At 38.2% G+C, this 12984-nt stretch overlaps 1 long non-coding RNA gene across 3 annotated transcripts in view; it reads left to right on the plus strand.

Moving 5' to 3' along the window:
• Positions 1-272: 272 nt before the first annotated feature.
• LOC121012166 (uncharacterized) overlaps positions 273-12984 on the plus strand; it is a 47674-nt gene continuing 34962 nt past the window's right edge. The window contains exons 1-3 of one of the 3 annotated variants that reach the window (XR_005781979.1): positions 273-527; positions 1880-1999; positions 11210-11285. This is a non-coding gene — a long non-coding RNA (uncharacterized LOC121012166). The remainder of the gene's footprint in view (positions 528-1879; positions 2000-11209; positions 11286-12984) is intronic. The other 2 variants (XR_005781981.1, XR_005781983.1) reach the window with 2 other exon arrangements.

Raw genomic sequence — 12984 nt, forward strand, 5'->3', positions numbered from 1 at the left:
TGTAACTCTCACTTCAGGCATGGCCAGGTCCAGGGTTCGACATAATACTAGGATTCAGTTTTCTTCTGTTTCTCTACTCAGATTTTCTCTGTATTGGCTTAACTCTCAGACCCTTTCAGTGCTGTGGACCTTACAAGCTCTATAGAGACTCAAATACTTCCATCCTCAAATCAAGGAAGGAAGGAAGGAAGGAAGGAAGGAAGGAAGGAAGGAAGGAAGGAAGGAAGGAAGGAAGAAGGGAGAGATGAAAGGAATAAAAAGAGTCCCCTCCCCCCCACCATGGTCCCAACAAAAGTCCCAAATTTGAGTCTCAGTGATTTAGCTGGGGTAGTGTGACCAATGACATCCAGGATGTGAAGCTTCTTTCTGTTCAGTTCTATATTAGATCATATACCACTCCAGAGGTCACAAGGTCAAGGGTGAAGTCCTACCCAATCCTAATGTTATTTGTTTACAATTACTGTACCTATGTGTGTTTCCTCTAGTGCAGACCCGGCCTCTCTACCATGTTTGAATTCTGCCTTTGGGTAAGTCATTTCTGAGTAGTCAGTCAGCTTATATTTTATGCTAGCAATACACACCTAGCTTTATCTCTTTCTTAAGCTTATCAAACTTGGCTTGCTGTATATTAAAATTTGGCTCTGCAGGGAACACCATGATAATTTGGGTTGTTGCAAGAAAGGAAAATATGTGCTGGAGATAACATCATTGGGAAGATGTGTGTTAGTTTGCTTTGAGGGATGAGTCTGATTTCTCTGTGCATGGGACTTAATTGGATTTTAAAGTTGCTATTGCTGAAGCATAGCTATAGAAAACTTGGGGTATAGTATAAGTTTGTTTTTCTGTTATTAACAGATAGAGGGAATATAATATTAGCCTATTTAATGAATTTGTAAACATATTTTATGATTCATGACATAAATGGCAAGGGTCAGTAAGGTGGTCATATCAGCAATGCTGACTCCAGAAGTTTCTATAGGTAGGACATTTGCACTATGTAGCAAGGCAATGAGAACAATGTAAATTCAAAATTATAAAATTAGATTAATGTTTTGGTCCTACACTTACTATTTGTAGCGCCCTGGACAATTTACTTAATCCTCATGTAACCCTCCATGTCTTTACCTATCATGACAATAACAACATATGTCCTACTTAATTGTCTTAGTCCATTCAGTACTGAGCGACAGCAAAATACCACAGACCAGGTGGCCTATAAGCAAATAGGCCTATAAGCAAACAGATAAACTCAGATAAATCAATATACAGTTGACCTTTGAACAACTAAAACTTACCACATTTCTGGAGGCTGAAAGTCAAGATCATAGTGCCAATATGGTCAGATGAGGTCCCCCTTCCATGTCACAGACTTCTCATTGTGTCTTCCCATGGAATAAAGAGATAAGATCTCTGGAGCCTCTTTTAAAAGGCATGAACTCTATTCATGAGGCTTCACCCTTACGAACTAACTACTTCCCAAAGGCCTGACATCCTAACTCTATCATCCTTGGGGGGATAGGATTTCAATATATGAATTTGTGGTGGGGGAGGAGAGACACATACATTCAGACTGTAGCACTAACTTACAGGGCTGGTTTGATGTTGGAATAGAATAAAGTACTTATACTCATTCATTCCCATGTCTCTCCTATAAATGAAATGCCTTAATAGAAAGTCAAAGTGTGCCCAACAACTTTATTGGATGAATAGATATATAAATGAACCAATGATCAAACAGATGAATGAATTAATGATAGCCGTAGAGGGAAATAGAAAATACTGTTCAGCACTGGCTCAGGGAAGTTCTGAGACTGACAATATTCTAACAATATTTCAGAATGTAGAATCCCTGTATTTGACTCTGCATACCTTTTCTTAGATTGCTCTTAGTAGAAAAGAAGCTGAAGATCAAGATGTGGAAAGAATAGCAAATCTCTTAGTGAAGAAACAGTCAAGAAAATTACTGCTCTCTTAACTTAAAGAGAAACATTAATTAAAGGTAAGACACAGACAAGAAGTAAAATGGAGAACTTACAAAAGTAAATTATATTATAATTAACACTTAGTAATTTTTCTAAATTTTGGAGCATGATTATCTTGTTCCAGAGGCTCTCAAATTAAAGTCTTTCTGAAGGAAGCCTTTGAAATCCCTGGAGATGACTTTTTACCTTTTTATAAAGGTTATTTTCACCCATTCAGATTCTCTGCACGAGTTTATGTGATCTGTAGTTGAGGAAAATGGGAATGGATTTAGGTAAACCTGAGACTACCTGCTTATTTACAATGACATCAATTGGGAGGGCGGGGACGGTCTCCACCATGGAAAAATATTCCATACGTGTGATTATCTGATCTCCAGAATTATGGTTTGTTTAACCATTTCTGGTGAGAAAAATATCTCTCTGATTACTATTGCTAAATCTTGGTGACCATAGAAAAATTCCAATGTCTATACAAAACTGCATATGGGTGTTTGAATAGGGGAGTAAATATTATGGAGAGAGGGTACTGATGCCAAAGGATTTTGAGACAGGTACTATATTATACTCTTCTTGGTTTTTCTGATTAACATATTTGTATTCTATTCCTCATGGCTATAACTACACAGAATGCATGATAGAAACACTTTCACATGTTCATTCAGCCACAAGTACAAGCATGAGGCAAATTACCACCAAGAACCTCTGCAATTTGTGTCAGAGAAGAGAAATATATGGAAGTGGGAAGAAGTCTCTGTGATCACATTTGGATTTTCTCAGAATACCTTGTAGGTGAGGGATGTTTCTCAGCTCTGTGCCAAAATTTTAGGAACTGAAGGTGGTTGGTGAAAAGAGATAGAAGAATCTTGGTTCTCACCCCCACCCCTCCACTGGGAATATTCTGTTTACACTTCCTAGCCCAGAGTACAGGGAAGAATCCAAAGTTACCACAATAATTTCTAGACTGGTAGCAAAGGCAACAGTGTACTGGGGGTGGGGTTTGGGGAAAGATCAGGATCTTCATTGCTCCTTCCCATTCATGGGCATAATCACTAACCCTATGGGTTGGCTGGAGGGGACAACCAGTAATGAAGTCATTACAGAAATAAACTTAGTAATCCAATGGGAGTGGGGTAAAAACATGAGCTGAGAATTCACATATACACAAAAAGCAAATGGCTTTTAAACACATGAAAATAAACTAAATCTCTCTAATAAAGAAAAATAAGGCAAAGTAAGACTACGGTGAGATACCATTTTCACGTGACAGATTTAGTAAGACCCAAAAATTTTATGCTTCAGTGGATAGATGGGGGTGAAGGCCATGTTGGTGGAAATGGAAACTGATAAAATTTTTGGAAGTCTGTTTGGATATATCTACCAAAATGTGAAATGAACAGAGCAAAACTTATAATACACACACATCTCTAGGACTCTTACAGATACAGTCACCCTAATGTACAAAACCCTATGTACAATGATATCTATTATAGCACAAATACTATTTGTAAAAACAAAAGAATGTGGACAATCTAAACATCTGACAACAAAATGCTAAAATAAATTTATGCCTGTACAATAGGATATCATGCAATCTTTAAGGAGTGGGAGGTTCTGATCTGGACTGATTTTCAGGATATTTTGCCAAGTGAAATAAGGTAGATACAGGAAAGGGCAGATATTCTGCTCCTCTTCTTCATTCACTGTCCTCCACCCTTTCCCCCAGATAAGAGAGACAGGCCTTTCTTTCAGATAAGCCAAACTCAGTTCAGCCTCAGGGCCTTTGTACTTGCTAGCTCTTCTATCTGGACTGTCAAGATTTTCACATAGTTGGCATCTGCTCATCTTTTAGGTTTCAGTGAAAATTCCTCCTCTATAGAGAGAACTTCTACCTACTAGTAACCATATCTTATTGAAGGAGTTAGCCTATTTTGCTAGAAACTGTGTGATATTACTAATATGTTTGTGAAATAGGGTCTATAAATAGCTACAGTGCCCCAACGCCATCACTTGTATTGAGTCACCCGGTTTGATTTTCTTCATAGAACATAGCACTACTTAAAAACATCTCATTTTAAAAATTGTTTTATAGGGTTATTACCAACCTCTTGCACACACTGCAACTTATTAGGATTTAAGGTCCAAAAGGACAGGAGTTTTGTCATGTTCATCTCTATGACTCCAATATTCAGAACTGTGCCCAATACAGAGAGTAGGGTTTTTTGTTTTCTGTTTTTGTTTTTTGTTTTTTTTGTTTTGTGAGAGACAGCACACACGTGCACAGGCACAAGCAAGCAGGGGAAGGGCAGAGAGAGGGGGAGAGAGATCATTTTTTTTTAAGTTTATTTATTTATTTTGGGAGAGAGAGAGAGAAAAAAAGCACAAGTGGGGAAGGGGCAGAGAGAGAGAGGGAGACAGAGAATCCCAAGCAGGCTGTGCAGTGTCAGCGCGGAGCCAGACATGGGGCTCAATCTTACAAACCTGAGATCATGACTTCAGCTGAAATCAAGAGTCACTTAACTGACTGAGCCACCCAGCTGAAGAGAGTAGGTTATTAATAAATGTTGAATAAATGGGTGAATAAAGGGGATTCCATATATGCAAAAAATATTTCTGGAAAGTACCAAGAAAATGTTAGTCTGCTTCTTCCAGGGGAGGATCAGGAAGGAAACTCATGTTCTGGTTTCAGCATGAGAGAAAAACCAGGTGAGACAGCATGCCTGACCTAAGTCTGCTAATAGGCTAGGAGAAGTTACTTTGCCCTCGTAGGACCATCGTAATAATGCCTCCTTAAAAGTCTTCACTTTATATTCATTCAAGAACTGCATACCTGCTGTGAAAGCAGAGTTGTCACCTCACATTGAAAATCAAGGAATATTCAGAAGCCATTTCTGAGCTCCAAGCTTACCTTCTCTCCTGGTGAATTGGACTTGCTCAATCTGAATCTCCAAGACTTCCTTGCCAACTGGCTTCCTGTCAGGTTCTACCCATGGAAATCACCAGAGGAATATCGGAGGCAACAAGGAGATGAGGAGGGGTTTATTTTCTCTTTCTACTTTCTGTGAGCAATCTTCAGTAATAACCCACAATAATACTTAGCTACCTTCCTCCAGCATTCAGAGTTCCTTTCTCACCAAGCTGCCTGGTAACAGCCAAGTTGAGACCCTTGGCAATCCTCATAGGGGGCACATAGCATTTCCTTACCAACTGTGCTGCTACTCCTGTGCCCTGGGAGAACCCAATGGGCTGTGTGTGCCCCTCCTCTAGGGTTCAAACACCAGCTGCATGGAGATTTATTCCAGAGGCCTAGCCACTAGATCTGTAGAGCCCCTCCTCCTAGCTCTGGTTAATGGCCTCTTCCTTAAGTTCTCCAAGTTTGAGAGTAGTAGCTGCTTCCTACTGACATTAGCTTCTAGGCACCTCAGCATCTTCCTTTTGCTCCTTCAGCCTTCCAACTTCCACATAACCAGTTCCCTATACAGTTGAACTTCAAATACCATGGGTTTGAACTGCACAAAATACACTTACAAGCAGATTTTTTTCGTTAAGTACAGTACATTACTGTAAATGTATTGTTCCTTATCATTTTCTTAATAATATTTTCTGTTTTGGGGGTGCCTGGGTGGCTCAGTCGGTTAAGCATCCAACTTCAGCTTAGGTCATGATCTTGCAGTCTGTTAATTCAAGCCCCTGTGTCGGGCTCTGGGCTGACCGCTCAGAGCCTGGAGCCTGCTTCTGATTCTGTGTCTCCTTCTCTCTCTGCCCCTCCCCCACTTACACTCTGTCTCTGTCTCTCAAAAATGAGTAAATTGTTAAAAAAAAACACCTTTTTTAATAAAAAAATAAATATTTTCTGTTCTCTAGCTTACTTCACTGTGAGAATATAGCATATAATGCAGATAACATATAAAATATGTATTAATTGATTGCTATCGATAAAGCTTCATTCATCAGTAGGCTATTTGTAGTTAAGCTTATGGGGAGTCAAAAGTTTTATGTGGATTTTTGACTACACAGGGATTGGCACCCCTAACCCCTGCATTGTTCAATTTAATTCTAATTATTGTGATTTCTTTTTCCTTCCTGGAAGGTCACCAGTGCAATACTTATTCTGGGCCTTCTCTTGGTCTGTGCTCTTGCCCTGGGCAAACTTCATTAATCTTGACCCATCTATACCCCTCAAAATGCATATGCCACTTCCTGTCTGCTGCTTACATCTTTGTGTCTAATATATACCTCAAAATTTATCTTGTCAAAAGATGAATTCCTGGTGCACCCATCTTTTCCTCTACCAAAATTTGCCATCTTGGTAAACGGCATTTGTTTAATCCGTTCATTTGTTCAATCCTAAATCCTAGCAGCCACCCTGCTTCCCATCCTTGCCTGGCTGTTCACATCCAGTGACATCCATCAGTATGCCATCTTGACCCACCTCCAAAACCACACACCTGTCTATCCCTTTCCATCTCCATGTCATTACCCTATTCTAGGTTATCATTATCTGTCACTCTGCCTCTTATAAGTTGCCTTCTAAATGGTTTCTATCTTTTAACACTCTCCTCCCTAGAGTTGTTTTTCTACATCAGGGTCATAATAATATTTTTTTAAATGTAAGTCACAATGAAAATTAAATCCAGACTCCTAACCATGGTCCTATAGGATCCAATTCCTGCCAGCACTTCCAGTCTCATCTCTTACCGCTACCTGCTGGCACTGACTGTGCTCTCAGCACAAAGGCCCCTTTCCTGTCTCACACCACATCAAGCTTTTTACAGACTGAGGTCCTTGCAATTCACTGCCTCTTATACCAGGAAGTTTATTCTTTTGGTTGTTCACATGGTCTGTGCTCTCATATTTTCAAGGAGGCTTTTCCTTACCAAATCGAAAATAGCCTTCCTCCCCTGATTCTTTTCTAGGACAGAATCTAATTTATCTCCTTCATACTTTTATCTATAGATTATTTGTCCTTTCCTGTGTTTGTTGATACTGTTGTATCTCCAGCATTCTCAGCACCTATTTCCTGAAAGGTTCTCAGTGACTATTTGCTTACTAAATTATTGAATTAATGATTTTGGTATCCTCTAATTTAAAGCACTCCAATATCCAAGTCCTGAAACTGTGTAAAACTTTTCACTACATTGGAATGGAAACCTATAGGATTAGGTTTGTCTTCCATCTACTCTCCTTTCCTATCACACTTTCTATCAAATTTCTTGAGGAAAAGAATCTTAAAGGGCCAAGCCTTGGTGACATGACTGGCATTTTCTTTGGATAAATAATGCATGATTATAAGTCAAAGATGAAGATACAATAGAATCTATGAGATTTTAACAACAGCGAGAATCATGCCCTTTAAAAATATGTAGAACAAGATGAAACAAATGTTTGCAGTAGATGTTCAGGTGCTCTTCCCTAAAAATAACATACGTAACCACAAATCAATGTTTAAAACCAGATGGTTAATGAAGGCCAGCCAGGAAACTCCTATAATTCACAGTAATGAGTATGGTTATATGTTCCAATTATAAACCAAACTACAGCATGACACACAGTATCTATTTCAAATAACAGTAACTTGATTGTTTCATATTTTTAAAAGTTCCAAACTTAATTTACAGGGAAAAATGTTAGAAAGCCTGAGTGATGAAATTAATCATTCCCACTTAGTCAAATGGAATATTTTATTAACACAACCTATTCAAATGTCAGATGTCATCGGAAAGAAAGCAATACTCAAACCCAAATAAAAGTTAAGATCTTTCAAAACAGGAAAGAAGTCTCATCACTATGGTTGATGGTTGAAGAGAAATATTTTTTTCCCTCAACCCTTTCATGTCTTTATAAATAGGACCCTAGGGCAAAAAATATTCTGTTGAGCCAAGAGCTTTAGGGGCACTACTACTATATATAAATGCCAGGGATTGAATTTTACTTTAGTTTTGACAGCAAATATTTATTTTTACCTTAATATTCACCTTGATCTCAGAGAGGTAGTTTGAAAAGGCATTCCAACTTACCCTAAGTGATTGGGGCAGGAGCACATTGCAATATAGATGATTGAATGTGATTTATATGGAGTCATTCTGCTCATGGGAGACAAGTTACTCTGGGCCACCTTCTCGTAAAAGGATAGAATGCTCAGGATTGAATACTAAGAAAACAAGGTCTTCAATACCCATCATCATTTCCATCTAATTTGAAGTTTGCTACTAACACAATATATATTTGGAATACAAATGATTATGATAGATATGTATGTTTGATGCTTCATATTTTTGTCATTTTTATTAATCTATTATTTTCCCTTAGAAATTTTGAAGCATCCTTCTGCCCAAAATGTGGCAAGACTATACTCAGACATGCTTGGGCAAATTCTGTTCTTATATAAGATTTCTGAATGGACGTCAGTTATGTTTATTGAGGACTGGAGGTTTATTTTCTGAATTGTGTAAAGCAGAGGATCTTTGGTCTGGAAACAAAAATAAAAAGTTGAGGGTATGAGTACTATATCGAAAATTGGAGAATTAAGTAAATTTAGCCATTTTCCACCACTCTGCTTCCCATATGCTGGTAGCCAGGCCTTCACCATCCAGAGATTAAAGGTCTTGTAAACAATATCAACTCAAGAGGAAGTTCTAAAGATGCTGCCATCAGAAATCAGTAGATAACCCAACCCGATTACCCTCCAATGACATTCATAATCTATAAGACACATTAATGCACTCAGTACTAGAAACTATGAAAAGACAATGTATGCCCACGTGAGAAGACAATAATACATCTGCATATATAATTATATAAAACTATTATAAAATATGAGAAGACAACCAGGGGTTACCAGACAGTGGAAACTAGCATATAATTTGAAAGCTAGAAACCAAAACAAACAGATTTAAAGCAACTTGGAGATAATGGAGACTGTGCAGGAAAAAGGAAACCTAAAAATAAAAACAAAACAGCATTAATATTACAGAAATGAGAGATCGTGAAGCCAAAAGCAAGAACAGGATGCTATAATACAGATTCAGTTCAGTCAGATTACAAAACAGAGCTTTTACAAATGAAAAATATTATAGTTAAAAATGAAAAGAGAGGAGCTTTCAGGAAGACTCCTGAGAGATTTAGATAATGGTAGGAAAGAGGTTGAGTAGTGATTACACACATAGAAAACGAAGCAAATGAAAACACTTGTAACCCTAGGGAAAACAAAATGCTGTGCAGGAAAAGAATAGTGCTCATAGTGTAAACTATGTCTCATCTAGAAACAGAATTTTTGTAGTCATAACAATGTATTAACATGTAAATATTAATTTAACCAAAACTACAATATAACTGTACTGGAGGAGAAGGAAATGAGAAGACCATGTGTATGTGGAGAGAGAAGGGAGGAAGAAGAGGCAAGACAGATACATGGTCTCATCTTCTATAATAGGAAGTCAGTTAACAATGCCAGAAACGGAAAATTTGAAAAGGAGCAATGAAGAATGCTACTAGAGTCGGGAAGCCAAATGACAACATAATCAGGTGAAAGAGATGAAAGTGATTAATTCTGGGGAGGACAAAAGTTGAAGAAGGGGTGCAGTTATGCAGTGTTCCATAGCAAACCTTATAAACTAGGAGTGTCGTCAGATACTGTATATGATCGACCTTAACTATGAATAAAAACTGAAAGGAAAATGAGGGTGGAGACGTGGTAGAGGCAGTGACCCGCCTCAGGATCAGTGAATACAAGGGAAAGAGATCTGGGCTGGTGATGGTTTAACGTTAGATCTCCAACTGTCTCCAGTATTGATAACATGTGGGAAGAGAGAAGTCACTGCCCACGTGGTGAGCAGAGCAGAGGCACATACATGGCTTAGTGCAGGAGTCATTGATGGTACTTAAGGATCCTTGGCCTCCAGCTGTGTCTTGTTTGTTAATTTCTGGCTTTGCCTGAACATAGATGGGTGACCTTGGACAAGTCAGCTAATCTGCATGCCCCGTTAGCCTAGCTGTTTCTTATTTTGTATGCTTCACAGTGTGTAGCAGAGAGCTTTGTAGAGAGTAAGCACCCAGAGGTTTCTTTATGGATTATCTGGATTGCTATTTTCTTTGGGAAAATGTTCCCCATATTTAAACAAATACGTAAAATATATTTTTGTAGAATGTGTTTGGAAACTGACAAGACGTAGAGGTAGTCCTGAGTGATCAGCGCATGAAGCTTTTACATAATAACCCACACATGAACAAAATGTTTTTGAAATTCCTTCATTGTAATCACCCTCAAAATTCAAATCACTTAAAAATGTATGCCTGTTTTTTAAATACAAAATAATACATGCTTTTTATTGAAAACTTTGAAAAATATGAAACATTTACAGAATCAATGTTAATCTTACCACTCAGAAATAATCATAAAAGAGTGTGGGTATATATTACAGTTATTTTTCTTATTTACCTACATATGCATGTATGTATAAATTTGGAAAATATACTGTACATTTTGTGACCTGATTTTTTTCAGTTAATATGTTATAAATATCTCCCCTTATCATTAAATGTAATTGTCACTATCATTTTTAATAGGTTCATAGTGTTCAACAGATGTATAATAATTCATTACCAGGTGTAGCTTAATGTTTTCCATGATTTGTTTTTAAAAATAACATTGTAATGAATAACTTATATAAATTTTGTACACATCTATTTATTTCAATGGAAGTAGAATTTCAATTTCTAGAAGTTATTTTAATTTCTAGAGGTAGAATTTCTTGAAAAGGGAGAATGTATATTTTTTAAAATTCTTATTACTACCAATTACTCTCCAACTGACTCATTCATCAGCATCCCACATTTCATACTTTTGAATACACTCAAAATAGACAAAACTTGATTTTTGGAAACACTTAAATTCCTTAGTAGATATCCTATTTTGACTCATAGATTATAAACTTTGAACTTGGAGATCACTTTCTAAAAATTCACCTTTTGTATTCCCCAAAACATCAAGAAAAAGTAATTTTGTATTAGTTCTTGGTAAATAAGGTCAGTGATCAAACTGGGTGATGCTGTTTAAGCTAAAATAATATGACTGTAAAGTAATAACACTGATTGTGTACATTGCCAATAGGCTTTGGAATACAGATATATACTCACTTGTGAGCATAGAGAACAACTATTATAGAAGTCAAATGGAAGATAATGTGGGATTTCCTCTGGTGGCCTCTTCAAGTTGGTGGTTGTTTTTTCAGATTATCCAAAGGTGATACCCATTAAGAGGAATCCCAAAAGAAGAGAACACTCACATGATGACAGAAGTGCATGCTGGTTACTGTTGTTTTACATAATGAGACAAATTGAAGCAAATATGTAAAAGTAGATGAATAAAGTAAACCTCAATGAAAAAGCCTCTGAGAGGGGCGCCTGGGTGGCGCAGTCGGTTAAGCGTCCGACTTCAGCCAGGTCACAATCTCGCAGTCCGTGAGTTCGAGACCCGCGTCGGGCTCTGGGCTGATGGCTCAGAGCCTGGAGCCTGTTTCCGATTCTGTGTCTCCCTCTCTCTCTGCCCCTCCCCCGTTCATGCTCTGTCTCTCTCTGTCTCAAAAATAAATAAAAAACATAAAAAAAAAAAAAAGAAAAAGCCTCTGAGAAAAACAAGCATTCCTTTTTGTTGTTTTTAATTGTCTTTTGAAAAAATAGCAAAATAGGATTCTAAAAGTGGCTCTCAAGAAAAACTTCCTTCAGCTAAGAGAGTGCTGTTCAGAAATCGGTTTTAAAACTATTCATGGTGTTTGCACCAAGGCAGGACAAACAGAAGCTTGACTTCTACCTTTCCAGGTCATGAAAGAGATGAAGTTAGATGACCTTATACATAGGCTATGTTAATGGCCAATTATCTCCGTCAAAGACACTGGAAGGGGTGCCTGGGTGGCTCCGTTGGTTAAGCTTTCGACTCTTGATTTTAACAGGTCATGATCTGACAATTGGTGAGACTGAGCCCCGTGTCAGACTCTGCGCTGAGCGTGGAGCCTGCTGAAGACTCTCTCTCTCTCTCTCTCTCTCTCTCTCTCTCTCTCTCTCTTTCCCTGCATTCCTCTCTCCCACTAATGGGAGCACACCTTCTCCCTCTGTCTCTCAAAATAAATAAATAAACTTTAAAAAAAGACACTGGAAATAGGACTCTACTTCCCATAAATCTGTTTAGCCTCTGGGAAGTGCTTGCCTGGCCTCTCCAACTGTGGGTATCCTTCGTGATTCACCTGGGACTCCTCCCTCAGTGCTGGGTGACATAGACTTTCTTCTGTCATTGGTAAATTCTTTCCATCAGCCAACTTGACAGCCTTCCACGTCAAGCCAGCCTAGAGGGCTGATGTAAGAAAATAGCTCACACCTTGTGGGAAGGAGAGAGCAACTGTTTTACTTGTTTTCTGCATAGACAGAGCAATGGCAGGCTGCATATTCAGAACTCGGTCTCTAAGACATATTTGTGAAGAGATGGGCTTGAAGGATGCCTCTGGTCCTGTATTTAAGCTTCCATCGATGGTGTTGAGAGTTAGTAAAATTTTGGTTCTGTAGTCAAAATTATGGAGAGGACAAAGTGTGTTTTCAGTTAAAAAAAATGGAGATCCTTCGTCACCTACTCCAATTTAAGTACCGTTCTAGGTGTTTTCACATTTCTTTTTTTTTTTTTTTAATATATGAAATTTATTGACAAATTGGTTTCCATACAGCACCCAGTGCTCATCCCAAAAGGTGCCCTCCTCAATACCCATCACCCACCCTCTCCTCCCTCCCACCCCCCATCAACCCTCAGTTTGCTCTCAGTTCTCAACAGTCTCTTATGCTTTGGCTCTCTCCCACTCTAACCTCTTTTTTTTTTTTCCTTCCCCTCCCCCATGGGTTCCTGTTAACTTTCTCAGGATCCACTTAAGAGTGAAACCATATGGTATCTGTCTTTCTCTGTATGGCTTATTTCACTTAGCATCACACTCTCCAGTTCCATCCACGTTGCTACAAAAGGCCATAT

The sequence above is a fragment of the Herpailurus yagouaroundi genome, unplaced genomic scaffold, assembly GCF_014898765.1.
Source record: "Herpailurus yagouaroundi ecotype Mexico unplaced genomic scaffold, PumYag 29, whole genome shotgun sequence".
Lineage (NCBI taxonomy): Eukaryota > Metazoa > Chordata > Mammalia > Carnivora > Felidae > Herpailurus > Herpailurus yagouaroundi.